Genomic DNA, 26,446 nt, shown 5'->3' on the forward strand with positions numbered 1-26,446 from the left:
GTGTACATAGTGGTTGGAAAATGATCCTAAGAGTGCGCGTCAAGCAGGGTCACGTGTTGGGCCGACGTTTTGAGAGAGAAAAGGCGAAGGGAGTCGACTTGGAGTTGGCTTGCGGAAGCTGGCTTCGTGATGTAATGCTCCCTCCTAGTTTGTTTCCTTCGTCCATGACTGGATAGGTTTGCCTGACGGCACAATTAGCGTGCTACTCCAGATGAATGTGATGATAAATGACACGTAAAATACATACGACAGACACATAACATACACGAAACACACAACCCATAACATACAGAATTAAGCTCTCTTTTAGACTAGTATGTAGTGGAGAAGTTAAAAGCGTCTTTGTAGCACAGGTGGCACTGACCATGGTTCGAAAACATAGCTCGAGACGTGATCCGCGAAGTGCATTTAGCGCGGACATTATAGGACGCTTGTTTGAGTGTGAGAAGGCTGCAGTAGAAGATTAAGTGAGCTGTGTCCTCTTGTACGTTGCCTATAGGGCACAGCGGTGATCCTATCCACTGATTTTGCACAGGAATCCATTTGTATTGACAACGAATGGATGAATGAAACCACGTTTATTCCACATTAAAATGCGCCGAAGACGCTGCGTTGGAAGAGGAGGGGTGTTATTGCAAAAGGGGAAGGGTAAGGCTGCCTCCGTTTTATTATTGAACGTCCTGGAGGCAGCTAAGTGGTGGCCGCATGACGCTTGTGGCTGTCGCGGAGCCGATCGTCGACTGGTGGTGCTGCAGGGTCCTGAAGGAACAGCAGCAGTGCTCGCCAGAGCTCGATGGCATGGTCCGGAGACGTGGTATCCGGGCAAGCCCAAGTCCAGAGAGAAGAAGGCCAGTGTCCCCACTGTATGGTGGCCAGGGCACGAAGCCTTGGTGGGATGTAGAGGGGGCACTCCCAACAAAGGTGGTTTAGATCAGCACGACATGTGCACATGGAACAGAACCCACTTACGGGTGGTGGTGTGCCACCCTTGTGGAAACGGTTCAACAAGTGAGGAGTAAGGAGGGTGCTTGGCTGGATTCTCCGAAGCAAGACTGACTCTCGCCCTGTGAATACCTTCGGTGGAAGTGACGGTATAGAGAGTGGATTGCCCACTGCTGCGAGGTAGGCGGCACGTCGTTGTTTGGTCGCATGCTTGTCTGCCATTGGGTCTGCTACCTCAGGTGTGGTATCTAGGAGAGGATAAGGATTATCGGAGGTTCTGGCTAGCGCGGTAGAGAGATGAGCGCGCGCCAGTCTATGAGCCTTCTCGTTTCCGGGGATACCGCAGTGCGCAGGGACCCAGTGAATTGCAACATCGTGACCGCATTCGCGGAGCAGGCGTGCCTGGTGCCGGATCTTCTGCAGTACGCGATCTGTGTAAATAACATTAGCACATGCCCGATGGGCAGCCTGGGAATCTGTGTACACATGATGGTGAACAGGGTCAGTTTGAGACGAAGTTGCGAGGGCCCACTCCAAATAATCTAGGATGGCCATTAGCTCAGCGCGGGTGCTGGACATTGCTTCTGCTGATATATGATGGCGGCGGTTCTGATTTTCATTTGTCTGCTCGTACCACGCAGTCGCATAACAGGTGTTACTAGCGTCGTCTGCAGGCAGTGCAGCGTCCGTGTATACGATGCGTTCAGTCAAGGAGAGTGAACTTGTAGCCTTGGCATGCCTCTAGGCATATGCAAGGCGCCGCATTCGCTGAGTAGGGTCCATATTGAGAGGATGTGGTCTGCCATCGATGAGAGCCGTGATTTCCCACGGCGGCGTGTTGTTGGGCAAAATGGGCCTATTGTGGACGTCATAACCGAGGAGCATGAGTGTGTGTCGCCCGGATTTTGTGGCGCGAAGTCTCGTCTCTTGTGTATAGATGTGCATGTCTACGAGCTCGGACAGGTTGTTGAGTTTGCTACAACTTCTAAGCGCTTCGAGGCTTGTGTACCTTGGGAGTCTGGTTAAAATGCGTTTGGCTTCGTTAAGTAACCGGTCGAGCGCGTGCATCTGTGTGCGGTTGACTGGATGATACGGCAGCCCGTACATGATACGGGAGACAAGAAAAGCTTGAGCGAAGTGCCGCATTTCACGCTCGTTTACTCCACGGGTGCGGGTAGAGATTCTGCGTAAAGCGTGCAGGATTTGTTTGCTGGTCTTCGTAACGCATTGGAACCAAGTGTTCGCTGTGCAGTTCTCGTCTAGGTGCATACCGAGTATTCGGATAGCAGATTTCCGTGTGATGGGTTGGTCACCGATGTACAGTTTAAAAGACTGCTTTTCTTCCTGCTTTCCAAAGGTAGACCTGCCACCATGAATGACGACAATCTCTGTTTTGCCTGGGGCAGAGTGTAAACCCGTTTCCGTGGCATAGGCGTGAATAATGTCGAGAGCTCGTTGTAAGACGTCCTCCTGCTCCCCGATGCACCCTTGATGCGTCCACACGGTGACGTCATCGGCGTACACCGCGTGTTTCAGGCCCGATACGTCGGTAAGGCGCTTAGGTAGCTGGTGCATAGCTATATTAAACAGCGTCGGTTAAATAACCGAGCCCTGGGGGACGCCTACGTGGTTGGTTCGTATGGCACTGGCGTCGTGACCAACTTCGACTTGGTAGCTTCGCTCTTCAAGGAAACCCGCTATGAAATTGTACATCTTCCCTCTGATGCCAAGGGCACGTGCTTTGATCGTGATAGTGTTATGTGGGACGGAACCAAATGCCTTGCGTATAGCCACTGCGACAACGGCTCGTGGGTGCACCGAATTAGAGTCGAGGACGTCCTGTTTTAGGCGGGCTAGCACATCCTGTGTTGATAGCCCATGGCGAAATCCATACAGTGTAGGAGCCAGAAGGTCGCGATCTTCAAGGTACCACATCAAGCGTGTGTTGACCATGCTCTCCAACAGACACTCGAGGTCAAAGAGATCGGACGGAGGTTGGATAAGGTATGTGGTGGTTTACCAGGCTTCGGAATGGGCTTGACCACCGAAAACTGGAGGGCAGTATCCCGGTATCCCAGACTCGATTAAATTCTTCGAGAAGAGCATGCTTGTGCTCAAGGGGCAGATTGCGTAGATGAGCCACGCCCACCTCATCAACCCCTAGAGCACTCCGTACGTTAGCACGCTGCAAGGCGTGCTCCAGCTCGATCATGGTGAAGGGGCTGTTAAGTGGTTCATTATCTTCAGAATGTACATCCTTCTGGTATGTGGTGTCTGTGGGGCTTATCGCTGGGAGGTGTAAGCACCGTTAACTGAGCTGGGTTCCTGCGAGTATGCTGCGCCACTCCATGTGAGGGTGGTTGCAGCGCAGAGGACGAGAGTGTTGAGGTTGAGGGAAGCGCTGTACTATTGCTGGAACTGATTGTTAGGTGCGCGTTCGCTTGTCTAACTACGTTCACACGAATACGGTGCAGACATGCACGATCACTTCTGTCAGGGCCACACGGCACGTGGAAATCGCACATAGCGCACTAAGTGAGTAAATGCGTGTACTGCATGCTGCCCCTGGTGGGATCCACACAGCCCTCTGTGAGCGCCACGCAACTGAACACGCTGTAACTGAACGTCACTCCTAGAAAAGGGTATCGGCATTTGCTCTTAGGAGTTGCTGAGCAGTGCAGTCAGCTTTTTGCTCACTATGCCGCAGTGAGAGGTCAGCCACTGGAGAACAACGCTGTGTAGTAACCCACAGGCAAACGGTGCGCAAACAGCTTCTTTTGTTGACAAGTTGGTCATTAGCACGTGGTGACTTCAAGGAAACCAGGCGCGCTGCTTTAAGATATAGGTGAAAGCTGCACGCGGTGCGGCTCTCCGTGGCAGTGCTAGAAGTCCCGGTATAACTTAGTTTCATGGATGTGGTATAGTCGAGCGCCTCTACAACTAAATGACCTGTATAAAGAAGGATTCATTATGTCCCGACCGAATTCCTATATTTCATATGTATTGTGAACGCCTCTAATCATGACGACTACAATGAACTTATATGTACTACGGAGGAACGTAGGTGTCCCCGAAGGCTTATTTGTTGGTTTACAACGAATCTGACGTGGAGGAGCCCGCATGCACCACCGTCCGCAGACTGCACTCAGCTGCGCTCTGCGCTAGCGCTAAAGGCAGCGCTAGCGACGAGCGTGCCAACGCCAGCGAGTGTCACAGTCGGGCTGCACTGGTCCACGAATCACTCAACTCTACGCTTCTCGTTGTAACACACCAGCAGGTGCGATGGCTGACGAATACGTTGCAGTTGTTGAAGACGTCATGATAGCAATCGTAATTGACGACCGACGGCGTCTTCAAAGCCATCTAGGGCGAAAAGGATGCGAGTGTCATTGAAGGTAACAGTGATAAAGAGCTTGTAAAAAAACCCAAAATTTTGACGGCAAGGGAGGCGATGTGGCGGCATTTAACGATTTCCAGCTATACCTTGCATCACTCCCGAGTTTCGCGTGGAGCGTGCCGTGAACCTCGGTGCATGTAAGGTTGGTTTCAGTCACACATTCCATCAGGCGAAGTGTGCTAAAAAGAATTAGCCACTTATTTCACTAAGTCTTTCTTGAATTCATGCTGCATAAAGGTGCTCTCTTGTTCAACGCGCTTAGCCTACTTTGTTATGAATGGAATACGGTGCGCGATATTTACAACAAAGTGACCTGTATAACGAAGGATTTTGAAGGTCCCGATATCTTCGTTATGAAAGCGTTTGACTGTAGTACTCGTTGATAGAACCCATGCAGACACACCAGATGAAGTAGGTGTTACATAGCCTACAGTGTATATATCACGTCGTTCGTAAGAACACGAGAGATGTTGAAGCGCAAAACACTTCAATGCTGGCCCGGGAATTCTTGATTTGCTCTTTACCCCTGGAACAGTCGTAGTCCGGACTGAGAACTTCCAGAGAGGAAGTGAAAGCGCAGAAAGAGTCTGTCAGTGCGGCAAGAGCAGGTTGCGAACTTCTGAAAGATATGTGCCAGCAATAGGATCTTTTGAGACTCTTTCGGCATATCCCACAATTGGTAGAAAGAGGCGCGTGCATTCTAGGAGCGTGCACATAGTTGACCTGCTCTTCAGGATGTCAAGACATGCCTTTAGTGTTTTCGCTTCCTAATGTTTGTTGGGTAGAGGCCATGCAGGGCAGGTAGGCTGTATCGAAGAAGGCATTCGCAGAGGATTGTGTGTAGTGCAAGAAATCAACGGAGCATCTACGGACATTGCTTCAAAGCACGAAGACGATGTGGGCAAAAGAGGCTAGCTTTTGCTTCAGATTGCATATATCTGGTGACCATGCCTGCTGTCTATCAAAAGAAACGCGCAGGATTTTGTGAATGCCGAAATATTTTTTAGTTCGAGCATATGAAAACATTTTGGAACATTTTCTGTTAGTTCGAATAGATGAAAAAAAAAGTGCGAGATAGCTCTGTTTCACTTCTTGAAGTGGATGTAAGGAAGAAACGAAAATTACCTGCATGAAAAATCCCGATGACGAGGTTTTAATTTTTTGGCACATATCCGCTGCAACGTCTCAGTGACTATGGCGTTCTGCTTCTGAGCACAAGGTCATGGGTTCGATTCCTTGCCGCGGAGATGCAAAAACACTCATGTACCGTGCTCGCACTATGGCGTGTATCACAACGCGTGCATTGTTTTAATTGGAGCATTCAAATCAAAGGATCAATGAATCAATCAAGTAACATTAGGACAGATGTTGAAACAGCTATAATCAAGCTGAGCAGTAAAGTCATGTCTGCTTAGCAGGAATTCTACTACCTCACTATTCTGCTCATCTACAAACTGTCTATACTCGCTGACAACTTTCTGTGGCTATGAAGGGAAAGCTGCGGGTGCATGGCTGCCGCACATGTTACCGCGCAGTAGTCCGGCAGCGTTTGAAAGTGCTTTTGGTTGCTCGGAACAGGCGCTGAATCGACGCAGCTTCCGCGTGCGATAGTTTCGCGTTTCCCCAGACGCGGAAGGGAAAAGCCGCAAAATAAGTGAGCCTTTACACTCACTGGTGTGTTCTGTCTTGAATGAGGTTTTATTATTAATAGACAAGATATAGTACAAGGCAGTATTATACAGGAGGAGGTCCCGAGGTCAAAGACTGTAATGGGACCTCCTGTACAGTGTATAAGTAAAAATATAAATAACAACAGTTGCAACAAATAGAGTAAAATATTCAAGATAACAAACTTAGTATTGTTTTAGGTTTGTCAGTACTAAACAAATCAGCAGCAGACATGCTAGTAAAAAAGTATAATAATTATTATTACATTCGACTAATTACAGAACTATAACACCATTTTGAAAGTAAATGGATAATGAGACCTAAGCAAATGAACTTTAATTTGTGTTGCTCAGCCAAATGTACATTTGGAGGGGAAAATATACTTATCTAAGTGGTTGCAGATGATAAAATGTGGTCTTTTAGTTGTCGTTTAAATTGAAATGATTTGCATGACTTGATAGTAGGAGGTAGTGTGTTCCACAAGGAAACGGACGAAAAATGGACACTCTGCTTACGATAATTTGTGCGAACCATGGGAAGAATAAAGTTATTGCTTAGTGCAAATCGCGTAAGATTAGTATTTATTAAACAAGACTGAGGTATCAGACTGTTGCGGTAAGCGTTATTTAGTTGTCGATATAAAAACGTACCAAGACTAAAGTTAATAATCTCGTCCACAGTAAGAATATTATAGTTATGTAATAAGTATTTGGAATTGAAATGGTTAGGACTAAATGTAATTATTCTAACTGCCTGGTTTTGTAGTACTTGTAATGATTGTAAGTGGGTACGATACGTATTGCCCCAGCATGCAATGCAATATTTTATATGTGAATGGATAAATGAGTAGTATAAAGAGAGTAGTGTTTCCTGGTTAAACACATACCGAGCTTTTAAAAGTGTCCTTATTCCATATGTTGCCCTCCGCCTAACGTTGGCTATGTGTTGATGAAATTTAAGGTTAGAATCAAGTTCTACACCCAAGTAGTTACAGGAAGTACTACGCGGGATAAGATTATTACCAAGGTAGAGCGAAGGAATGAATGCGGATGAGCGTTGGTGGGACGTGAATAAAACAAATTTAGTTTTAGACGAGTTTATATTGAGCTGGTCAATATTGCACCAATTTAACACGTTGTTTAAGTCGGTATTAAGTTTAGAAACTAGGTTCCGTACACAAATGTCAGAGTTAATGATAGTTGTGTCGTCTGCATAAAGAATGCAGTTAGAAGAAAGCAGGCAAGTAGGCAGGTCGTTAACATTGAACTAGTGCTAATAAGGTGTTTATGTGTTCGCTTCCCCAGCCTAACCTAACGTGGACTAAAACGCGGAACTCTTTTCAGAAGCGCTCTCACTTGTGCGAGCTTTGCCTCCGTAGCTTTCCCTTCACAGCCACAGAAAGTTGTCCGCGAGTATAGTTAATTGCGCATTTGATAAAACATGACCGTAGTACATGACCGAGGTTATTGGAGAAGTATGGGAGAGGCCTTTGCCCTGCAGTGGGCGTAACAACGATGATGATGATGATGATGATGATGATGATGATGATGATAAAACATCCTTTATAATGCTTAGTGTAATGACGGAAGTTTTCTAATGTTGTGAGTGCCACGATGTGAAAATTCTTTCTTCGCAATTTGGACATGTGTAATAATGTGAGTAATGCAGAAAGTTAATTAGTGAATATTTCTAATTAGCTTCGTGGACCCTGCGACTTGTCCTGAGTAATATCCGCCTGCTATGCTAATCCACCTGAATAAGCTACATGTCCCATCAGGCACGTACCCAAGGGGGGCCCGGCGGGGCCCGCCCCCCCCTCCCGAAATTAAGCGGCATTCCCCCCCCCCCCGTCCACCCACGCCACCACTCCTCACGTACATTCCTAAAGCGCCGACAAATCAATCTACTTGGCGGTCAACATTTTGCTGCCTTTTACAGCAAAAACAGTGTATGGCTAACTTCTGTAGTTTTCTTCGACTTCCGTTAACAGAACAAATCATCATGTGGGCCGATCCTGGTGATAGTGAAAGAAGGCTCCGAGATCAATGGCACATACCCCTATGGACTCGGGAACCTACAACGCGCCCTTCGGTGTCTTCGGCACGGGCCCACGTATGGGGAGTGCTTAAGGCCTGCTTCACCTCCACCGCGGGTCGGCCTACATTGCACTACTTTCGGGATAAACGTATGGGGAGCGCTTAACGCCTGCTTCGCCTCCGCCACAGGTGGGCCCGGTATTGCAATATCTTCGGGATCGACCTACATATGGGGAGTTCCTAATGCCTGCTTCACCTTCACCGTAGGTCGGTCCGGCATTGCACTACCTTCGGGATGAAGTACATTCGGGATGGACCCACGTTTGGGAAGGGCTTAACGCCTGCTTCACCTCCGCCGAGGGTGGGCCCGGCATTGCACTGCCTTCGGGATCGACCCACGTATGGCGAGCGCTTAACGCCTGCTTCACCTTCGCCGCGGGTGGGCCTGGCATTGCAATATCTTAGAAATTGGCCTACGTATGGAGAGATTCTTAATGCTTGCTTCACCTCCGCCAAGGGTGGGCCCGGCATCGCACTACCTTCGGGATCGACCCACGTATGGCGAGCGCTTAACGCCTGCTTCACCTCCGCCGGGGGTGGGCCTGGTATTGCAATATCTTTGAAATTGGCCTACGTATGGGGAGTTCTTAATGCCTGCTTCACCTCCACCGCGGGTCGGCCCAGCATTGCACTACCTTCGGTATCGACCCACATATGGCGAGCGCTTAACGCCTGCTTCACTTCCGCCGTGGGTGGGCCCGATGTTGCAACATCTTTGGAATCGGCCTACGTATGGGAAGTTCTTAACGCCTGCTTCACCTCCGCTGGGGATCGGCCCGGTGTTGCACTATCTTCGGGATCGGCCACGTATAGGGAGTGCTTAACGCCTGCTTCACCTTTGCCGCGGGTTGGCCCGGCGTTGCACTACTTTCGGGATTGACCCGCGTATGTGGAGTGCTTAACGCCTGCTTGACTTCCGCCGCGGGTCGGCCCGATATTGCACTATTTTCAGGCCGACCCGCAGCGGAGGTAAAACACTTTGCTTTTCGTTTTAGAGCTTTGACTGTCGTAAGCTTTCGCTGCCATTCCATCTTCACAGAGTGGAATGGTTGTCAATTTTTTCACTCCCTTTGGATGGCGGTAGCTATCGGCATCTCCTGGGGTGTCGAGACGTGTTTTCTCATCCATTCGGTGCCCGCGTGATTAAGTCAAAATGAATTCAGTTGTCACCATATGCTGCAGCAGGCAGACTGTAATTTATTGTTTTAATTTTATTATATTATTTTATTTATAATGCCCAACACAATTTTTATCTGACCATCTATTCAACGATCAGGCGCATCTCTGTTGCTTCGTTAATTCAACCTTCCTTATTTGGACTGATCCAGGGGCCAGGAAAGGGATTCGATTCATAGTCATCTGGTCTGTATGCTCGTGGAACGAGTGGCGGCTGGAGAAACCGTCAGTTGCGTTTAACTTTTCCTTTTGTTTCATTATTTCCTCAAGGGACGGCTAGCCGAGACGCTGCCAGATCCTCGGAACCATATATCTCCGGTTAGATAAGGTGGAAAATAAAATATTGCGAAACAGCGCCCATCATCAGACCCTCCAATGCTCGTTAAACCCATAAACAATATGACTGTCACCCGTTACCTCGTCTGGTTCTTCCCTAATTGTACAGCACTTTTCGTGCAAAATTGGCAACTGGAAACAAGAGTCGCAAGGGGCTGAGGAATTAAGCGATAAACTAAGGGAGAAAACCACGGCAACAGCCAAACAGGGAGGAAAAGCGAAAATTGTTTGTGAAAATATTTTTGGATCAATATCTTTTTATTTAGAATGGAAGTAGAGAAAACGGCACCGGAAGTGGATAATAATTCCGTGTGTTTTGAATGACGCTTCTACAGTTATCAATCAAGCCGCTTGACGTAGCCACTTCCCTGCTGTGCTAATGGGGGTGTTTTTCTAACCTTCCGCGGTGGGCGCAGTACGTCTAGAACTGCAGCGTCCGGCGCTCTACGCGGTTGTGCGGGACTGGGGACCACGCATCTTTACGCAACTTCCCAAATAACAACACGTGTCGGTTTTGGCACTTCGTAGAGCAGTAAACGAGGGATCCAAAAGAACTGTGATTGTTCCGCAAATATGCATTTCTCTACAATTCTTCCAAAGCTAATTCAAAAAACGCTACTATAAATCCTTATTTTGCGTTTTCGCTTGTTAACTTGTTGTTGGTAGGTTTCTCCTGCGCATCTTTCATGCGCGAGTCCATTTGATGTGGTTCTTTGTTTGCCAAGTAGAAAAGAGGTGTATCTCAAAGGCGTACCTGTGAGATACACGTTAGTTCAATTCTCTTTTGCAGGTTTACGCGTCTTTATGGCGAATGGTGGGCATTATTCACATTTGTACTGGTAAATGTACCCTCCCCCTCATTTGCATAAGGCTTTTACCTTGGGTTGCCCCCCGCCCCGAAAAAATATCCTGCGTACGTGCCTGTGTCCCATGCGAATTTTAAAAACTCTGTTCGCACGAAACAAATATACACAGAGTATTTTAATAAGAAAATATTTGCGAATATTCTCAAGTATCTATAGAAAAGGTGCGTGAGTGGTTCAAAGTACACAACTTTCGATTTTGGAGAAGAGAAAGCACGGCGTGCCACTTGTCGCGGAGAGAGAAAGAAAAAAAAAATCTACAATGACGCCTTGAGTTTTGACCAATTTCAAACAAAATATGTAATGAACATTGTAAGCAACACGAAGTATTCCTAGCAAACCCCGTACATTGCATTAACATCCATGAGATCTTCTTGGTTGAAACTAAGAAACATCCATAAGGAGGCTCTCTTTATCCATTTTATTAGGAATCAACGTTCCCACAACCGACAAACGGCGGTTGAAGTGTTGAAAGAATGTTGACTAGATGTTACACCTGAATATTTGAAACGTACTACAGACATCCCACATTGCGCAGCGATGCCAGATTTACATTTCGTAGATGGTGTGCTGCGAATGTCAGAGACGTGCTTGACTGCCCGGCATATCATGGGCTCTTGCAGAGTGTTCGCTATAATGAATATTACTTTCTCAGAAGACGCTGTGTGCCAGATTCAATGGGCAAACGCCATACAGCAAGAAGAGATGCATCGCGGGCACACGTATATGCGCATGCGCGCGCACGCGAGTGCCGTGTAATCATTCTCCTAGGCTTTCTGCCAGGCACAAGTGGCACATTGAATAACGGTAGATTTAAAAGCAAATTGCTTCAGAAAATATGCAACGTAGCTGTACACGTATGAGCGGTATAGACATGTTAGTTTCAAATTATAATTTGAACAAATGAGAAAACAATTCTCTCACAGAGAAACGGGAAAATAAAGCCTCTCGAAGGACAACTATTCATGTGTGGACTGAAAAAGCTGTATATATATATATATATACAGTCGTCACAACATAGATTGGAATCTATATTATAAAATCTATAGGCCGTCTCTTTCTTAATTAAGTCAAAGCAACATACTCATGGCATCATGCACTTCTTGCACAAAATCGTACGTCTCCTGCGACGTCTCGCAGGTGTCGATAAGTTAGGACCAGATTCGTACATCGCAAATACATTTGTGGTTTACTGGGTTGCAGGCACTTAGAAAGTGTGTTAATAAAAGCAGGAGACGCAGTTTACAATTACGCAGACAACTGAAAAATAAACTTCAGTTGGTTGGTTGAACTCGCGACGAAAACCTAAATAGATACGACGTGTGTTCTGCTAAGTACGTCTGTTCTATATTCTGTTACTGTGCTGCTGGTTTTGGAACGGGAAAAAGATTGGCCGTTGTTCTCAATAACTTTATTGTTATAAAATTAGGGAAAGGTACTACCTCAAACGTAATATTATAGAGCACTTTCTTACGTAGATACAGACTCTCTTGCAGGAAGTTCTGATGATAAATCTTTGCTCTGATACGTGTAAATAAGTTTAGTGGCCTTAATTTGGATTCGAAATAATTTATCAGTATAGCTTTCTGTAGTATGTTGGGTAACCAACATAAAATGCCATATTCAATAACTGAATAGATTATCCAACGAGGTTTTGAATAGGGTGTTTTATATGTGGTCCGAATTGAGCATTTCCGTGAAAAAGAGATGAAAAGGCCTTAAGTGCAATGCACCTACCATTTCTCAATTTATATGCACAAGTATAATTACACTAAGGCGCGTATAGTTATTACGATTTCAAAAGCGCATAACTGATCTAATTCAACGTAGCTAGAGTTCCTGCTTACCTCCATGCCACGGTTAATATTCACCCCCTAGGTACCAATGACCAACACATGCAAGGTGATTGTTCAGTGCAATCCGATCTGCACTACTACCGACTTTTATATATTATTACAGTAATAAGCGAACATGCGAACTGCGGCATCTATGCCATCAGCTAGATCAATTACTTTTGCGCTTAGCCACTGTCACAATGTTGAGCGAACCGTTATCCTTCATCATCATCACAATCAGCCTATTATTATGTCCACTAAGAGAAGAAGGCTCCTCCCTGCGATCTCCAATTACCCGTGTCCTGCGCTGGCTGATTCCGCTGTCACTGAATGCCATGCACTTATGCAGCTTCCTACACCTGCGAATGGACATACATGATAAATGGATAAGACGATAATGCGTCTTTTATTTAATTATGCTGCTAAATTGTCGTTTTTAACCTTTAAGACTGTTCAATTTCGACGTAGTGCTAAATTATACCGAGTTAAATATTTTTCACGAAATTAGGAAATAATCCTCAACAACGTACTTCTGCAACTCGTGCCGGCTCCAGTAACAAAGATATACTTGCTTCCTGCAGTGTGACACCAGCTGGCAGTTATTATTAGAGCCATTGCACTTGCGACTTGATGACTGAAACGTGCCCGCCTATGAATGAGGGTTGTCTTGTTTATTGCTGTAACATAAAGAAGCAGCTCAAACAGCGCGCTTCTAAGCATGTGCCTGTTATCTCCAAAGGGCTGTCATAAACACGTGTGACTTGATCAGCTGTTTATTGCTAGCGTTGTTTTCGAAACGACGAGGTCGCCATCTCGTGGCAGTTTTGTGACTCACTAGCGCTTTTTTTCCTTTCACTGCTGCTGTGTGCTGCTGCGGATCACTTCCGCAAATTCTCGAGAGATGGCGTGCCCGCGTTTGCCAACGGTTCTTTTCTTGGGAACCGCCGTTTTCGAATAACCGTGTAAACGTGTTTCAAACGTTACTGGGTAGGGGTATAGTGAACTAGAATACTATTCTAGTACACTGTAGTAGGGGCGTGCGACTATTCGAAACTTTCGAATAACGAATACAATAGTCAGTATTCGTAACTGCGAATATTTTTTTCGAATATTTCAAGACGTCTACTAAACGTCCACTAAATAAACATAAAATTTGAGAAACGTAAATTTTCACCCACGTGGGCATAGTACGGACATAAAACATGAGAACTTGTGTACCGGAGCAGGCAACGTCACTTAGGTGGCCGTAATTTCCAGATTGTACAGTGATCATTAGCACTCTCTGAAGTGCCCTGTGCATGCGAAAAAGCTACTTGTTGGTTCCAAATGTTTCATTTCTGCTTTTAATAAACAATGCTTGTTAACGTACTTTGTAATGACTGAAACTTGCTAACCTTATCAATACTAGGATGTGAACATCAGTTGTTGTCATAATGTGATAAATGTGATAATTGTGATAATGGCTATTTATTATTCGAAAAATATTCGCACAGTATTCGATGTTCTGTTCGATTCAATTCGTTTCTGTCAGTATACGATTATTTGGTCTCAAAAATCAGTATTCGCACACCCCTGCTGCTTCGGCAACAATGCGTTCTTCTATTTTTTTTTCGAACAGGAATTTCAATAAACTAGTGTATCGTCATAATGACCACGCATTCGGAGGCGTCGTGCGTCAGTTGTTTGCTACATGTATGACATTTGAAAGTATTTCATGTCATCATCAGCCTATTTATGTCCACCGCAGTAAAAGCGCTCCTCCCAGCATTCACTATTACTACTCTTGTCTTGCACCAGCCGACCCCATCGATGCTATCCGTGCATATGTATGCTATACAGGGATGTATTAAACAGTGCTTAAAGCCAGGGGAAGCCTGGCGGGGAGCGGCCTCCCTCGGCGCGTCAACTGTAGCACTGCAGCACCCATTTGAGCAGCGCTGGAGGTGATTTTATTACCAGTAGTGCCTTGGTGCGGGGCAATTCTAACTCTCGAATTTTTCAATAAATGATATATTCTCGATTAACTGCTTGATGTGACATGAGCAGAAACAGGAAAACAGGTATTTTTGTACTGCTGCATGTATTTCCCAGAGGCATTGCACATGACGGCCATCACTCGATCTTGTTCGACTAAGAGAGAGAGAGAGAGAATGAAGAGGAAAGGCAGGGAGGTTAAACAGATATGAGTCTCCGGATTGCTACCCTACTTGTTCGACTAAGATTCTTGGCACAGCTAACGTGCTGTTTCATGAGCCACTTGAGCGTGAAGCTACCTGCTTGTGAATTAGTGAAAGTTCACCTTGCTTTTTTTTAGGTTACTAGTTAATTTTCATTCGTTTAGTTGTGCATTATGAGTGCTGTGTTACACAAAAGATGCACGAATTTAGTCTACTTTTGGAGATAAGTAGGTGTGAACTCATAAAATATATTGTTATTATGCCCTGAGGTTGTTCTAGATACTTTCTAGATTTCAATTTAAACCATAACAGCTGATTTCACCTATGTTTCACTTGGCTTCAATGACTGTTGGCTTTTATTTCGATAGAAAACATATGGATACTCCAGGCGCCTTTTTTCCCATCGCCGTCGCCGTGATGTTCCGTATGAAGTCCAAGGGTGATAACACCGTCGCCGGGCGCCGTATGTTGTATGTGCGAGTGAAAGCGTGTGAGGGGAGCCGACGATCGGCGGCTCCATCTGGCGCGCGCAAGGGCGGAAAGCTGAGAGGAAACGCGCATTCTTCCGTCGCGCGAAAGGCCGTGGGGGGATTGGAGGGAAGGGGGGGGGGCGTTGTTCTCCGGCAGCAACTGCGTATTTCGCGACCGCGTGCAAGGGGAACCAACGATCGCTGCTCGACGTGCACGAGGGAGGAAAACGGGCAGGCAGCGTGGTAGGGGGGGCGGTGTTCTACTCCGACAGCAACTTCGTACTTTGCACAGCCGTGCGCGGTTGCGCGCGGCCTATCGTGGAAGCGATCTGCAGACGGCTCGTACCTTCGTGCGTGCTGTGTTCTCGGTCAGTTTGCGCTGAAGCGATATACAGCACGAAAGACACTAAGTTCGCTGCTGCTGCGCTTCCTCAAGCTAGCGTTTTGACAGCGAGTGTCCGTGGTCATCGAGTGTGATGTGTTCGTTTCCCTGAGCGCGCTGACACCATGCTTGTTAATATAGTTTGTAAGCGAATGTTTACAAATAGATATGGCCGATAAAAGTACTATCTTTATTTCGGATGGCTGTCTGCTCATTTGGAATCGCAATCGATGCTTCGCCTTTCGGAGGAAACAGACTTGTTTATCGGCGTGATTAACAAGATTCTAGCCCATCGGTTTCTTGTTTTCCCATGCATATATATATATATATATATATATATATATATATATATATATATATATATATATATATATATATATATATATATATATATATATATATATACATAGTGTAACGGTAACGAAGAACGCCGCAAATGATAGATGAGGAAGAGAAGGGCGAGCAGAAGGATAGAGAAGCAGAGGCAACAACAAACACAACAATAGCAGTGAGTCAGGGTAACAGTTGACTTTTGGAATGGCTTGAAATTTCGGTGTGCCGTGCAGTGCTTGGAACCCGTTCAAGGCGCCGGACGCCCGTTACATTTTGGTGACAGCAGTCATGTTTACCGGCAGCCAGACGTCCCTCACCACGATGCCTTTGCTCGCATCGGTGCCGCAATTTACACAATGTGTCTACTAATTCAAGACTGGCGACACTGTAAGATGGTGAAAGATCGGTGGGGTCACCAAGTGGCGATTATGTGTAGCTTTTAGTGCCGAGTGCATTGTGTCAAGAATTCACAAATTTATGTTCAAAACTTTATGAGTTACAGTGATTTACAGTACATGGCGTAGGGGGCCCCGACGCCCTCTATGCCATGTACGTATTTAAGTACAACGCCTTACCGTTTCATGTATTCCCTGACGAAGACCGGACCCCAGCCGATACGTAGGAAATAAAGCATCGTTTTTTTCGTACGTGCGTCCTCAATCTACAAGTGCCTGTTCAATTGGCAGATTCTCACTTTACACACGCACACGCACGCACGCACGCACGCACACACACACACACACACACACACACACACACACACACACACACACACACACACACACACACACACACACACACACACATATATATATATATATATATATATATATATATATATATATATATATATATATATATATATATATATATATATATATATATGATGTTACGGTGAAGAGATGGAAGAAGTTGAATTAGACTAGAGGAAGACGAAGTCTGGCAGTTGCCTGACCGCCATATACCTCAGTTGCAAATATACATTATTTTACACTCGTGGGCCTGCTTTCTTCCTGCAACATTTTGGTGGAGGTGCGGGGTACAATCCCGGAACTTCGCCGCGGACGTCATCTACCTGCCTCCACAATGGCAAATCAACCGACACAAGCGACAACACCTCAGCAGCCCGTGCCGACGGTCATCCTCACTCATCCGCGGGACCCAGGGACATTTTGTGGCACGGACAACGCCGACGTCGAGGACTGGCTTACGATGTACGAGCGAGTGTGCGACAACAACAGGTGGGATCTAACAATGATGCTAGCAAACGTGATATTTTATCTAAGAGGAACTGCGAAGCAATGGCACGACACACACGAAGCTGACCTAACGAGCTGGGATGTCTGCAAAGAAAAAATGCGAGACCTGTTTGGCAGACCTGTCGGTCGTTAGCTGGCAGCAAAAAAAGAACTTGCGTGCCGCGCTCAGACGTCCACAGAATCCTATGTCATTTACATACAGGATGTGCTGGCCCTCTGTCGCAAGGCTGATAACAACATGACCGAGGCAGACAAGATTGGTCACATACTGAAAGGTATTGCAGACGATACCTTCAATATACTGATGTGTAAGGATTGTGACACTGTGGATGCAATTATAAAGGAGTGCCGGCGCTTCGAACAAGCGAAGGGCCGCCGCGTCACTCAAACTTTCGACCGATTGCCCAATACCGCCGCGACATCACCTTGCGAAGACCCGCCGCGGTTCGTTCAGCCCACAGGCACGGAAGATATCACGCGCATCGTTCGCCATGAGCTTGAGGCCATGGCTCCGGCTCCAGTTCGTTCCGACTGTCGGGAAAGCGTGCCCGCTATCTCCCTTATACAAGCGGTCGTTCGGGAGGAAATAGCAAGTTTGGGCATTCCGTCTCTCTGCTCGGTCCGCCATACAAACACCTAGCAGATTTCTCCTGCCGCTCGCTCCCAGACGCAAAGCTTTCCGCCACTCCGTCGCAACCCAGCTGACTGGCGCACAGCGGATGATAAAGCCATCTGTTTTAATTGCTCCGGTATTGGACACATCGCCCGTCATCGCCGCAACCACTGGTCGTCGCCTCCTCGGTGGTGGTCTCCGAGTCACTACCGCCAAGTACCAGACAATCGTACTTTCTTGCCCTATACGCCGACATCAACGCCGACAGTGCTCCACCAAGATCCAGTCGCTCCCCGTCTCCGCAATGTCGTAGGTCCCGTTCGCCTCTCTTTCACCACTCTTCGTCCCCTTCTGCAACCGGTCGCTTCGCTTCGGGAAACTAGGATGTGCAGCTCCCGAAGGTGAAGCTGCAACTCCGACCCGGCCCACAGATCCTCTGTTGACCCCGCCTACATGTGGAAACCTACTGCACATCGAAGTTGATGGCGTTCCTGTTAGATCTCTCGTTGATACAGGAGCGCAGCTTTCAGTTATGAGCGCTGCTCTCCGCCGAAGGCTCAAACAGGTTCTGACACCCGCCGTACCGGGCACTGTGCGAGTCGCCGATGAGAGTACTTCACCTGTCCTTGGAATGTGCGCAGCACGTGTGACCATTGGTGGCCATTATACCGTTGTTCTGTTTATCGTCCTTCAACACTGTCCGCACGACCTAATTCTCGACCTCGACTAATTCCTTTCGAAACACTCTGCCCAAATTTACTGTTCCGCAGGTGTTGTACGGTTGGATCTGCCACTTCTTGCCGACGCGACAACTTGTACTTCACACCGCTTATGTTCTGCTGAGTTTGCAAGGCTCTCTCCACAGGCGGCTACAAATGTCCTCCTGACGCCCTGTCCTCCCGTACCTGATGGCGAGTACGTCGTGTCGCCGCTTACTGACGTGGTTTTGTCGCGCAATATTGCCCTGCCGAGCACCTTAATCCGGATCCGCGAGAACTGCATTCGCGTGCCCATCCTTAATTTTGGATTTTCATCGCATGTGCTGCCACACGGTATCGCCATAGCGCATATCACTCCTTTGGAAGAATTTGAGGTTTCTTCTTTGACCTCTGAATCCTTCCTCAGTACAAACGGAACTTTGTCACCCACTCCTCCGTACTCGACGCCTGCGGACGATGTTTCTAAGATGATCGCCCCTGACCTTCCTTCCGAGCAAACAGCAGCTCTTCGTCACCTCCTGTCATCTTATTGGGACATCTTCGATTTGGACCACCGTTCACTTGGCCAGACATCTGTTGTCACGCATCGCATCAACATCGGTGACGCCAGCCCCATTCATAGGCGGCCATATCGTGTCTCCGCAACAGAAAGGGCCATCATACAGAAAGAGGTAGACAGGATGATGGACAAGGACATCATTGAACCTTCCAGTAGCCCGTGGGCATTACCGGTTGTCTTAGTAAAGAAAAAAGACAACTCGTGGCGCTTCTGCGTTGACTACCGTCACCTCAACAGGATAACAAAGAAGGATGTTTATCCCCTGCCTCGCATTGACGACGCTCTTGACTGCCTTCACGGATACCAATACTTTTCATCAATTGACCTCCGCTCCGGCTATTGGCAGATTAGTGTCGATGAGATGGACCGCGAGAAAAGCGCCTTCGTCACACAGGACGGTCTCTACCAATTTAAAGTCATGCCCTTTGGATTATGCAATGCGCCAGCTACATTCGAGCGCATGATGGACTCTCTCTTGCGCGGCTTGAAGTGGTCTACATGCCTCTGTTACCTTGATGATGTGATTGTGCTTTCGCCGAACTTTGAGAGCCACCTGCAGCGCCTCACAATCATACTCTCCGTGTTTCGCAGGGCTGGCCTTCAGCTAAACTCCTCCAAGTGCCATTTCGGTCGCCGAGAAATTAACATGCTCGGCCATCTCGTAAACGCCGCCGCAATCCAACCTGATCCACAGAAAGTTCACCCCGTGCGAAATTTTCCTGTACCTTATTCAACAAACGATGTCCGTAGTTTTCTGGGCTTATGCTCTTATTTTCGGCGATTTGTGAACAAATTTGCCGACATCGCTCACCCTCTCACTGACATTCTTAAGAAAGACGTCTCTTTGTCTTGGGGACTACTGCAGGAGAAAGCCTTCTCTACCCTGATTGAGCGGCTTACAACTTCCCCAATTCTGTCACACTTTGACCATTCTGCGCCCACTGGAGTACGAACTGACGCGAGTGGTCATGGCATCGGTGCTGTCCTCGCTCAGCGTCAACAGGGCCAAGACCGTGTCATCGATTACGCTAGCCACTTTCTCTCCACGCCCGAGCGAAATTACTCCATTACTGAGAATGTATATAAAGAGAATATATATGGACAGATTGTTCTAGATAAACTGCCCACCCTATATACGCAATGCCTCATGCCTTCGAGCGTACCGGAATCTTGGAAAAACGCTAACATAATCCGAATTCATAAGAAAGGGGACGCCAAAGACTTGAAAAATTATAGACCGATCAGCTTACTGTCCATTGCCTACAATGTAGTTACTAAGGTAATTGCAGATAGAATCAGGAGCACCTTAGACTTCCGTCAACCAACGGACCATGGCAGGATTCCGTAAAGGCTACTTAACAATAGACCATATTCACACTATCAATCAGGTGATAGAGAAATGTGCGGAATATAACCAACCCTTATATATAGCTTTCATTTATTACGAGAAAGCGTTTGATTGAGTCGAAACCTCAGCAGTCATGGAGGCATTGCGGAATCAGGGTGTAGACGAGCCGTATGTAAAAATACTGAAAGATATCTATAGTGGCTTCACAGCCACCGTAGTCCTCCATAAAGAAAGCAACAAAATCCCAACAAAGAAAGGCGTCAGGCAGGGAGATACGATCTCTACAATGCTATTCACAGCGTGTTTACAGGAGGTATTCAGAGACCTGGATTGGGAAGAATGGGAGATAAAAGTTAATGGAGAATACCTTAGTAACTTGCGATTCGCTGATGATATTGCCTTGCTTAGTAACTCAGGGGACCAATTGCAATGCGTGCTCACTGACCTGGAGAGGAAAAGCAGAAGAGTGGGTCTAAAGATTAATCTGCAGAAAACTAAAGTAATGTTTAACAGTCTCGGAAGAGAACAGCAATTTACAATAGGCAGCGAGGCACTGGAAGTGGTAAGGGAATACATCTACTTAGGGAAGGTAGTGACGGCGGATCCGGATCATGAGACGGAAATAATCAGAAGAATAAGAATGGGCTGGGGTGCGTTTGGCAGGCATTCTCAGATCATGAACAGCAGGTTGCCATTATCCCTCAAGAGAAAAGTGTATAATAGCTGTGTCTTACCAGTACTCACCTACGGGGCAGCAACCTGGAGGTTTACGAAAAGGGTTCTACTCAAATTGAGGACGACGCAACGAGCTATGGAAAGAAGAATGATAGGTGTAACGTTAAGGGAGAAGAAAAGAGCAGATTGGGTGAGGGAACAAACGCGAGTTAATAACATCTTAGTTGAAATCAAGAAAAAGAAATGGAGGGGGGGGGGCATGGGCAGGACATGTAATGAGGAGGGAAGATAATCGATGGTCATTAAGGGTTACGGACTGGATTCCAAGGGAAGGGAAGCGTAGCAGGGGGCGGCAGAAAGTTAAGTGGGCGGATGAGATTCAGAAGATTAAGGGACGACATGGCCACAATTAGTACATGACCGGGGTTGTTGGAGAAGTATGGGAGAGGCCTTTGTCCTGCAGTGGGCGTAACCAGGCTGATGATATATATATATATATATATATATATACGATGTGTGTGTTTGTGTGTGTGTGCGAACGATAAGAAAATGAGGAAACAGAGGTGACTGAACTTTATTATTAGTCATCCCATACTATGCCAACAAATAATGGCACCAAGAAAAGCATAGGTGGAATTATCCGTCATTCTTAATTGAATCAAAGAAATGATACATTAATTGAAATGAAATTAGTGGATGGAAAAACAACTCTTTAATTTAATTAATAGGTACAAGTAATTTCCCCTATGTTGTCCTTGATGTCTTTGTTTGTTGGCTTCTTATGATATGATTAATAAAAATCAGGTCCCACGGTTCCCTTCCTTCTCGTTCGTTACATTACGAGGGTCTCGAACCCGGCAACATTGATGCTTTCAGGTAGCTTATGTGGGCTTATTGACCAGTCGCCTTCACCCAAAAAATATTACATACACGTGACGCCTGCGGCAGAAAGGACGTTCCACATCCGACGCCAAAGTTTGTGAGTGGTGGCGCTGGCTAACACTCCTAGCATAAGTTCTAATAGTAAAACATAAATGGGAAAACGGCACCGCGTTAGCTCACTTGGTAAGAGCATCGCACGCGTAATGGAAAGACATAGGATCGTTCCCCCTGCGGAAAGTAGTTTCTTCATCCACTTTCAGTTCCATTATTCTTCATTTCTTTAATTCAATTATAAGTACAAGTACAATTATAAGTACACGCACGCACGCACGCACGCACGCGCACGCACACGCACACACACACACACACACACACACACACACACACACACACACACACACACACACACACACACACACACACACACACACACACACACACACACACACACACACACACACACACACACAGTGTTTTTTCGACCATCACCGATTCTGCTGAAAAAAAACACAGACTGCTTTACCTCAATGGGGGAAGTAATTATTCAAGCGATCTTGAAAAAAATTTTCTAATGCCGTGAGGACACTTCGAAGCTTGCGCACACAAGTCAAAGTATGCCCAGCAGAAAAAATTCTACAAGGTTATTACTTTCACCTGTTACTGCGAATATTTTTTTATCTAGTCGCCAGACGGTACTCATTCATGACTATTGCCGTTTATCACTTTTTGCTTTAATTTACATAATTTTTAGCCGTAAGGAAAAGCCGACAATTGCCCCTTGTTTAATATTCTTTATTAAAAAGCTAACGTTTCCATTAGGAATATATTCATAATATGGGCTAGGTATCTCTGCATACTAGATGATAAAAATACTCTGCTAAGAAATAAAACCTAAACTTTTGCTTAATGTCATGGGAAAAATGAAAAAAAAAATTACGTTCTGACTCAATCTGTGGCTTCATTTCCACAATTTCCAAGTAAAAATATGGCTTAGTCAGCATTGCATAGTATGCTTTGCTGCCTATATACGTAGAAAGACTTAAAGGATTAAATTGTTTTAAGCGAGAAAAAAAAATTTGAACTATACAATCACAAGGTTGCGAGGAGCATCTCTTTGTTTCGCCTTCACTGCACAGCACGTCGGTCGATGTTCGAGCCTGGCTCATTTTACGTGCTTCTTCTTTTTCTTTTGAAGGTCTTCTTTGGCGACTTCAGGTTGATTTGGGGTTTCTGGTCATTGTCATCTTGTAAAAGTAGATGATTTCAGGCCTTCTAGTGCACGTAGGACAAGAAAATAGGCGTCTGAGTTAAGCTTGGAACGAAAAAGACACACAAAGTTGAAGTACTCTAAAATTGAGATGCTGGCCACTGCTTGCTCTTCCCTCCGCATGCGCCTCAAGGGGGCGAGCGGAAAACCAATAAATCCAGTTTCCTCCACCCTGCCACTCAAGTGGTCCTATTGCCCCTTCTGGGAATCCGCACGAGCTGACGTGATGCCAGCTGTCGGTTAAACGTTCAAAAACTGGACCACAAGGAGGCTCTTTAACTCGGCTCCCTAAACCTAAGCCCAGAGGCGCACTTGCTTTGCGAATCCCACGCATATATTCTTTTTGGAACTATATATTTTTTCGCACCGTAGCTGTACCACAGAGTTGCCGGAACGGGCCGTGCTTTGTAGATATGTACTGCGACACTGTGTTGCTTTCTACAAGTTGCCGCTCTTCTGTCTTCCTTCTGGGCCCCTTCTCTGTTGTGCCACCCGCCGCCTGATTCAACTTGGCCCCTCTCCCGCTACAACGGCAGCACGCGCACTGGTGCTGCGCAGCGACCGTTTTCTCTCTTCTTGCCTCGTGTCAACGGGAACCTAGCTGCCGCTACTCCCCTCCCCCTTCAATTCTGCGACTTATGTCTCCCTCCTCCTGTGTGCTTCTCTTTTTCTTTTCTTTCTCTTTTTTCACTCACCTCCTTGCCCTACATACATGGGACTCCGCCTTCCTCTTGTCCTGCATATTTGCCAATAAGGCAGCTGTAAGTCTGCCAAAGCGCCGAGAGAAAGTCAATCACTGTCACAGCTGTCCCGCTCGGTTTGATGTATCTGAGAACGACCGGGCACCCTGTCTGGTGTCTTCACTATCAGCGCCCAACAGCCATTTTTTTTTGTAAACCCTGAAGAAGATCGGTCCACCGGACGAAACTATTAAAATTAAATACTTGTTCTGTTGAGTTTGTAGCACCGCTCAAGTGTGTGTGTATATATATATATAAGATCACTCCTGGACTGCTTTTTCTTTCCCTTGGCACCCATTATTTTACTACATTAGACCACTGGTTATCTGCCACGCCCCGCGTGGCAGATATCCAGTGGTCTAATGTAGTAATTACATTAATTAATTAATTAATTAATAATTAGCGAGCGCTGCCACGCCCCGCGCTCGCTAACAATGGTTCTGAAAGGAATATCGGGCTTGTGCGTCTTCGCTATGAAGGAAACCGTCAAACAGCTTTCTTTGCTATTCTTGATTCCTTTAGCAAGGGTGGTCAAGTGCAAACTTTTGCATAACTCGATGAATTGTGTCTTGACTCTAGGGCACTCTTACCAATAGGAACGAAATTCCTATTCCTGCGCTTTTTCCTTAAACCGGCCATTCGGCAACAGAAAACCACATTCCTCATCTGACTCTTTATGTTTGAAAAACATAATAAGCTCTTTATGTTTGAAAAACTTCACTTTTAGCGTGAACGTCAGCAGCCCTGCTTGAACACTTTGGGATGCAGAACATCCCATTCTTTAGGCACTAGTCATGGTCCTCTTGGCTACACTTTTGAGAAACATCTCGGTTGAGCCGTATACCGTCGTGGGGCCAGACGGAGGGTAGAACGGCATACTTATCCAACCTTTTTCCAGTAGCCTTGAAAGGTCCTCGGGAAGCGACACTTGGTCTAAAACGACCACCGGCTTACCCGCTGCACGATTGGTGGTTGAAGACCTCAGAAGGAAGTTGAGCATGGTCCTCTACCTTGTCTCCGTGATCTGAGCGGCAAGCTGTCTGAACTCACGCCCCTCAGAAATCACGCGATCGTCGTTACCGTCGTCGTCTTGCTCGTCGTACTCGCGTCAGACGCACAAAGACTGTATTTACACAAATACATTGGTCAACCTGGTAACGCTTTGCGGAACTCCAAACAATGCTGCATAGCCAGCTGCCTGCAAAAGACTTCGTATGACGTCGATTTCCACAGCACGTGGCATCTGTACAATTTCTTCTTCTTCTTTTCTTTTCTTTTCTTTAGTGCTTATTCCCACAAGTGAAATAGATTAGCTGGAAGCGCGTTCCTTCCCTTGAACGCGTTCATTTGGAGCCCAGTAAAACCAGCTTACCTAGATACATAAAAACGATAAGAATTACCTCGTTTGGTTAAAAAAATACTTGTGCACGAAAGAAAGAACTTACCTTGTTCGCGTGCGAACCTGATGCTAAACGGAGGGCGCTTTGTCGGGCATCTCTATAGTACTCACGTGAAAAGTAAAACAGCTGCTAGCCACATTTACAGAAATGTTGACCAGTTAGCCATGCCTTCTTTGTCTGTCTTCTTGTAACCGCCGACAATGTGTAGGGTGCCGCGTCGGCCACTTCATTACAGTCTGTGCGGAGGCTAGAATCAGCGCTCGGTCTTGAAAGCGCGCAATGAGGCAAATGCTCATCTTGTCTGGTTTACAGCGTGCGATTTTTTTAGAATACTCAGAATATTTAAATATAACGTGATCGCAGATAAGAAAATTATGGTCCTCGAGCTGGACATACCCAGAAACTTAGGACATTGCCCCTTCGGCCATCTGTCAAACTTCACCGCAACGCCCTGATATAGTTCACTGGGCATCATTTTTAAGAAGATGTATTTAAAAAGAAACTGAATAATTTCAACAACTTTCAGTTCGCAACGTATAGAGGGTACCGCCTTCTAATAAAATACGCATTTGCGGCACTCCGTCGTGACTTCCCTGCTGCGTTATAGCAGTGTTTTGGTCCGGACCAGAACATTGCAATAACGGGGCAGGAAAGTCCCGAACTAATCTTATGACGACTGCCGAGATAACGTGCGAACTTTGTTTCTGAGGTGAAATGAAGCCTAGGGAAAGTCTACAATGTCAATTCCCGTGAAAGGGGCAAACGGGTTAGAAACGTCTACCCGTTCGGCCAGAAGCGGGCAGGCGGCAGGTCAGGTGTTGCCACGTAAGGCAATGACGCAATTTCTGTTGCGAAACCGACAAAAAAAGTGTGGGAAAATAAGTGGACAAGGCGAGCTAATTGGTGAATATTGATAAGATTGTTGAACTGCGTATCCAGAATTACAAAAAAAGAAAAGAAAACTGAGCGCGAGAATTTGCAAACTTTTTTTTATTGCGAAAAGAAAAGCAAGAGAAAGACCTATATGGCCGCAAAAGTGACGTCACCAGCGACGTCATCGTTGCCAGGGTTTGGGTACGACGGTAATGGACAATCAGGAGCTTGGTGCGTACATACGTGCGGCTTTTCAACGAACATCTTTCAGGCTGACATGTGTCAATGTAGATGCCGGACTGTGTAGGCACCGCTGTTCGAAAAGATTCTTTTACGCCGACAGATTCTTTTACGCCGACTTGGAGGACTGGGTAGAGAGAGAGACAGCAGAAATAGGAAATGCAGGGAGGTTGACCAGAGGGGAAGATCCGATTTG

The 26,446-nt window shown here is 46.4% G+C and overlaps 1 pseudogene; it reads right to left on the minus strand.

Annotated features, from left to right (window-relative positions):
- Window positions 1–690: 690 nt before the first annotated feature.
- Window positions 691–2,895, minus strand: LOC142565828 (uncharacterized; annotated as a pseudogene).
- Between the last annotated feature and the right edge of the window lie 23,551 nt (window positions 2,896–26,446).

The sequence above is a fragment of the Dermacentor variabilis genome, unplaced genomic scaffold (genome assembly GCF_050947875.1).
Source record: "Dermacentor variabilis isolate Ectoservices unplaced genomic scaffold, ASM5094787v1 scaffold_12, whole genome shotgun sequence".
Classification (NCBI taxonomy): Eukaryota; Metazoa; Arthropoda; class Arachnida; order Ixodida; family Ixodidae; genus Dermacentor; species Dermacentor variabilis.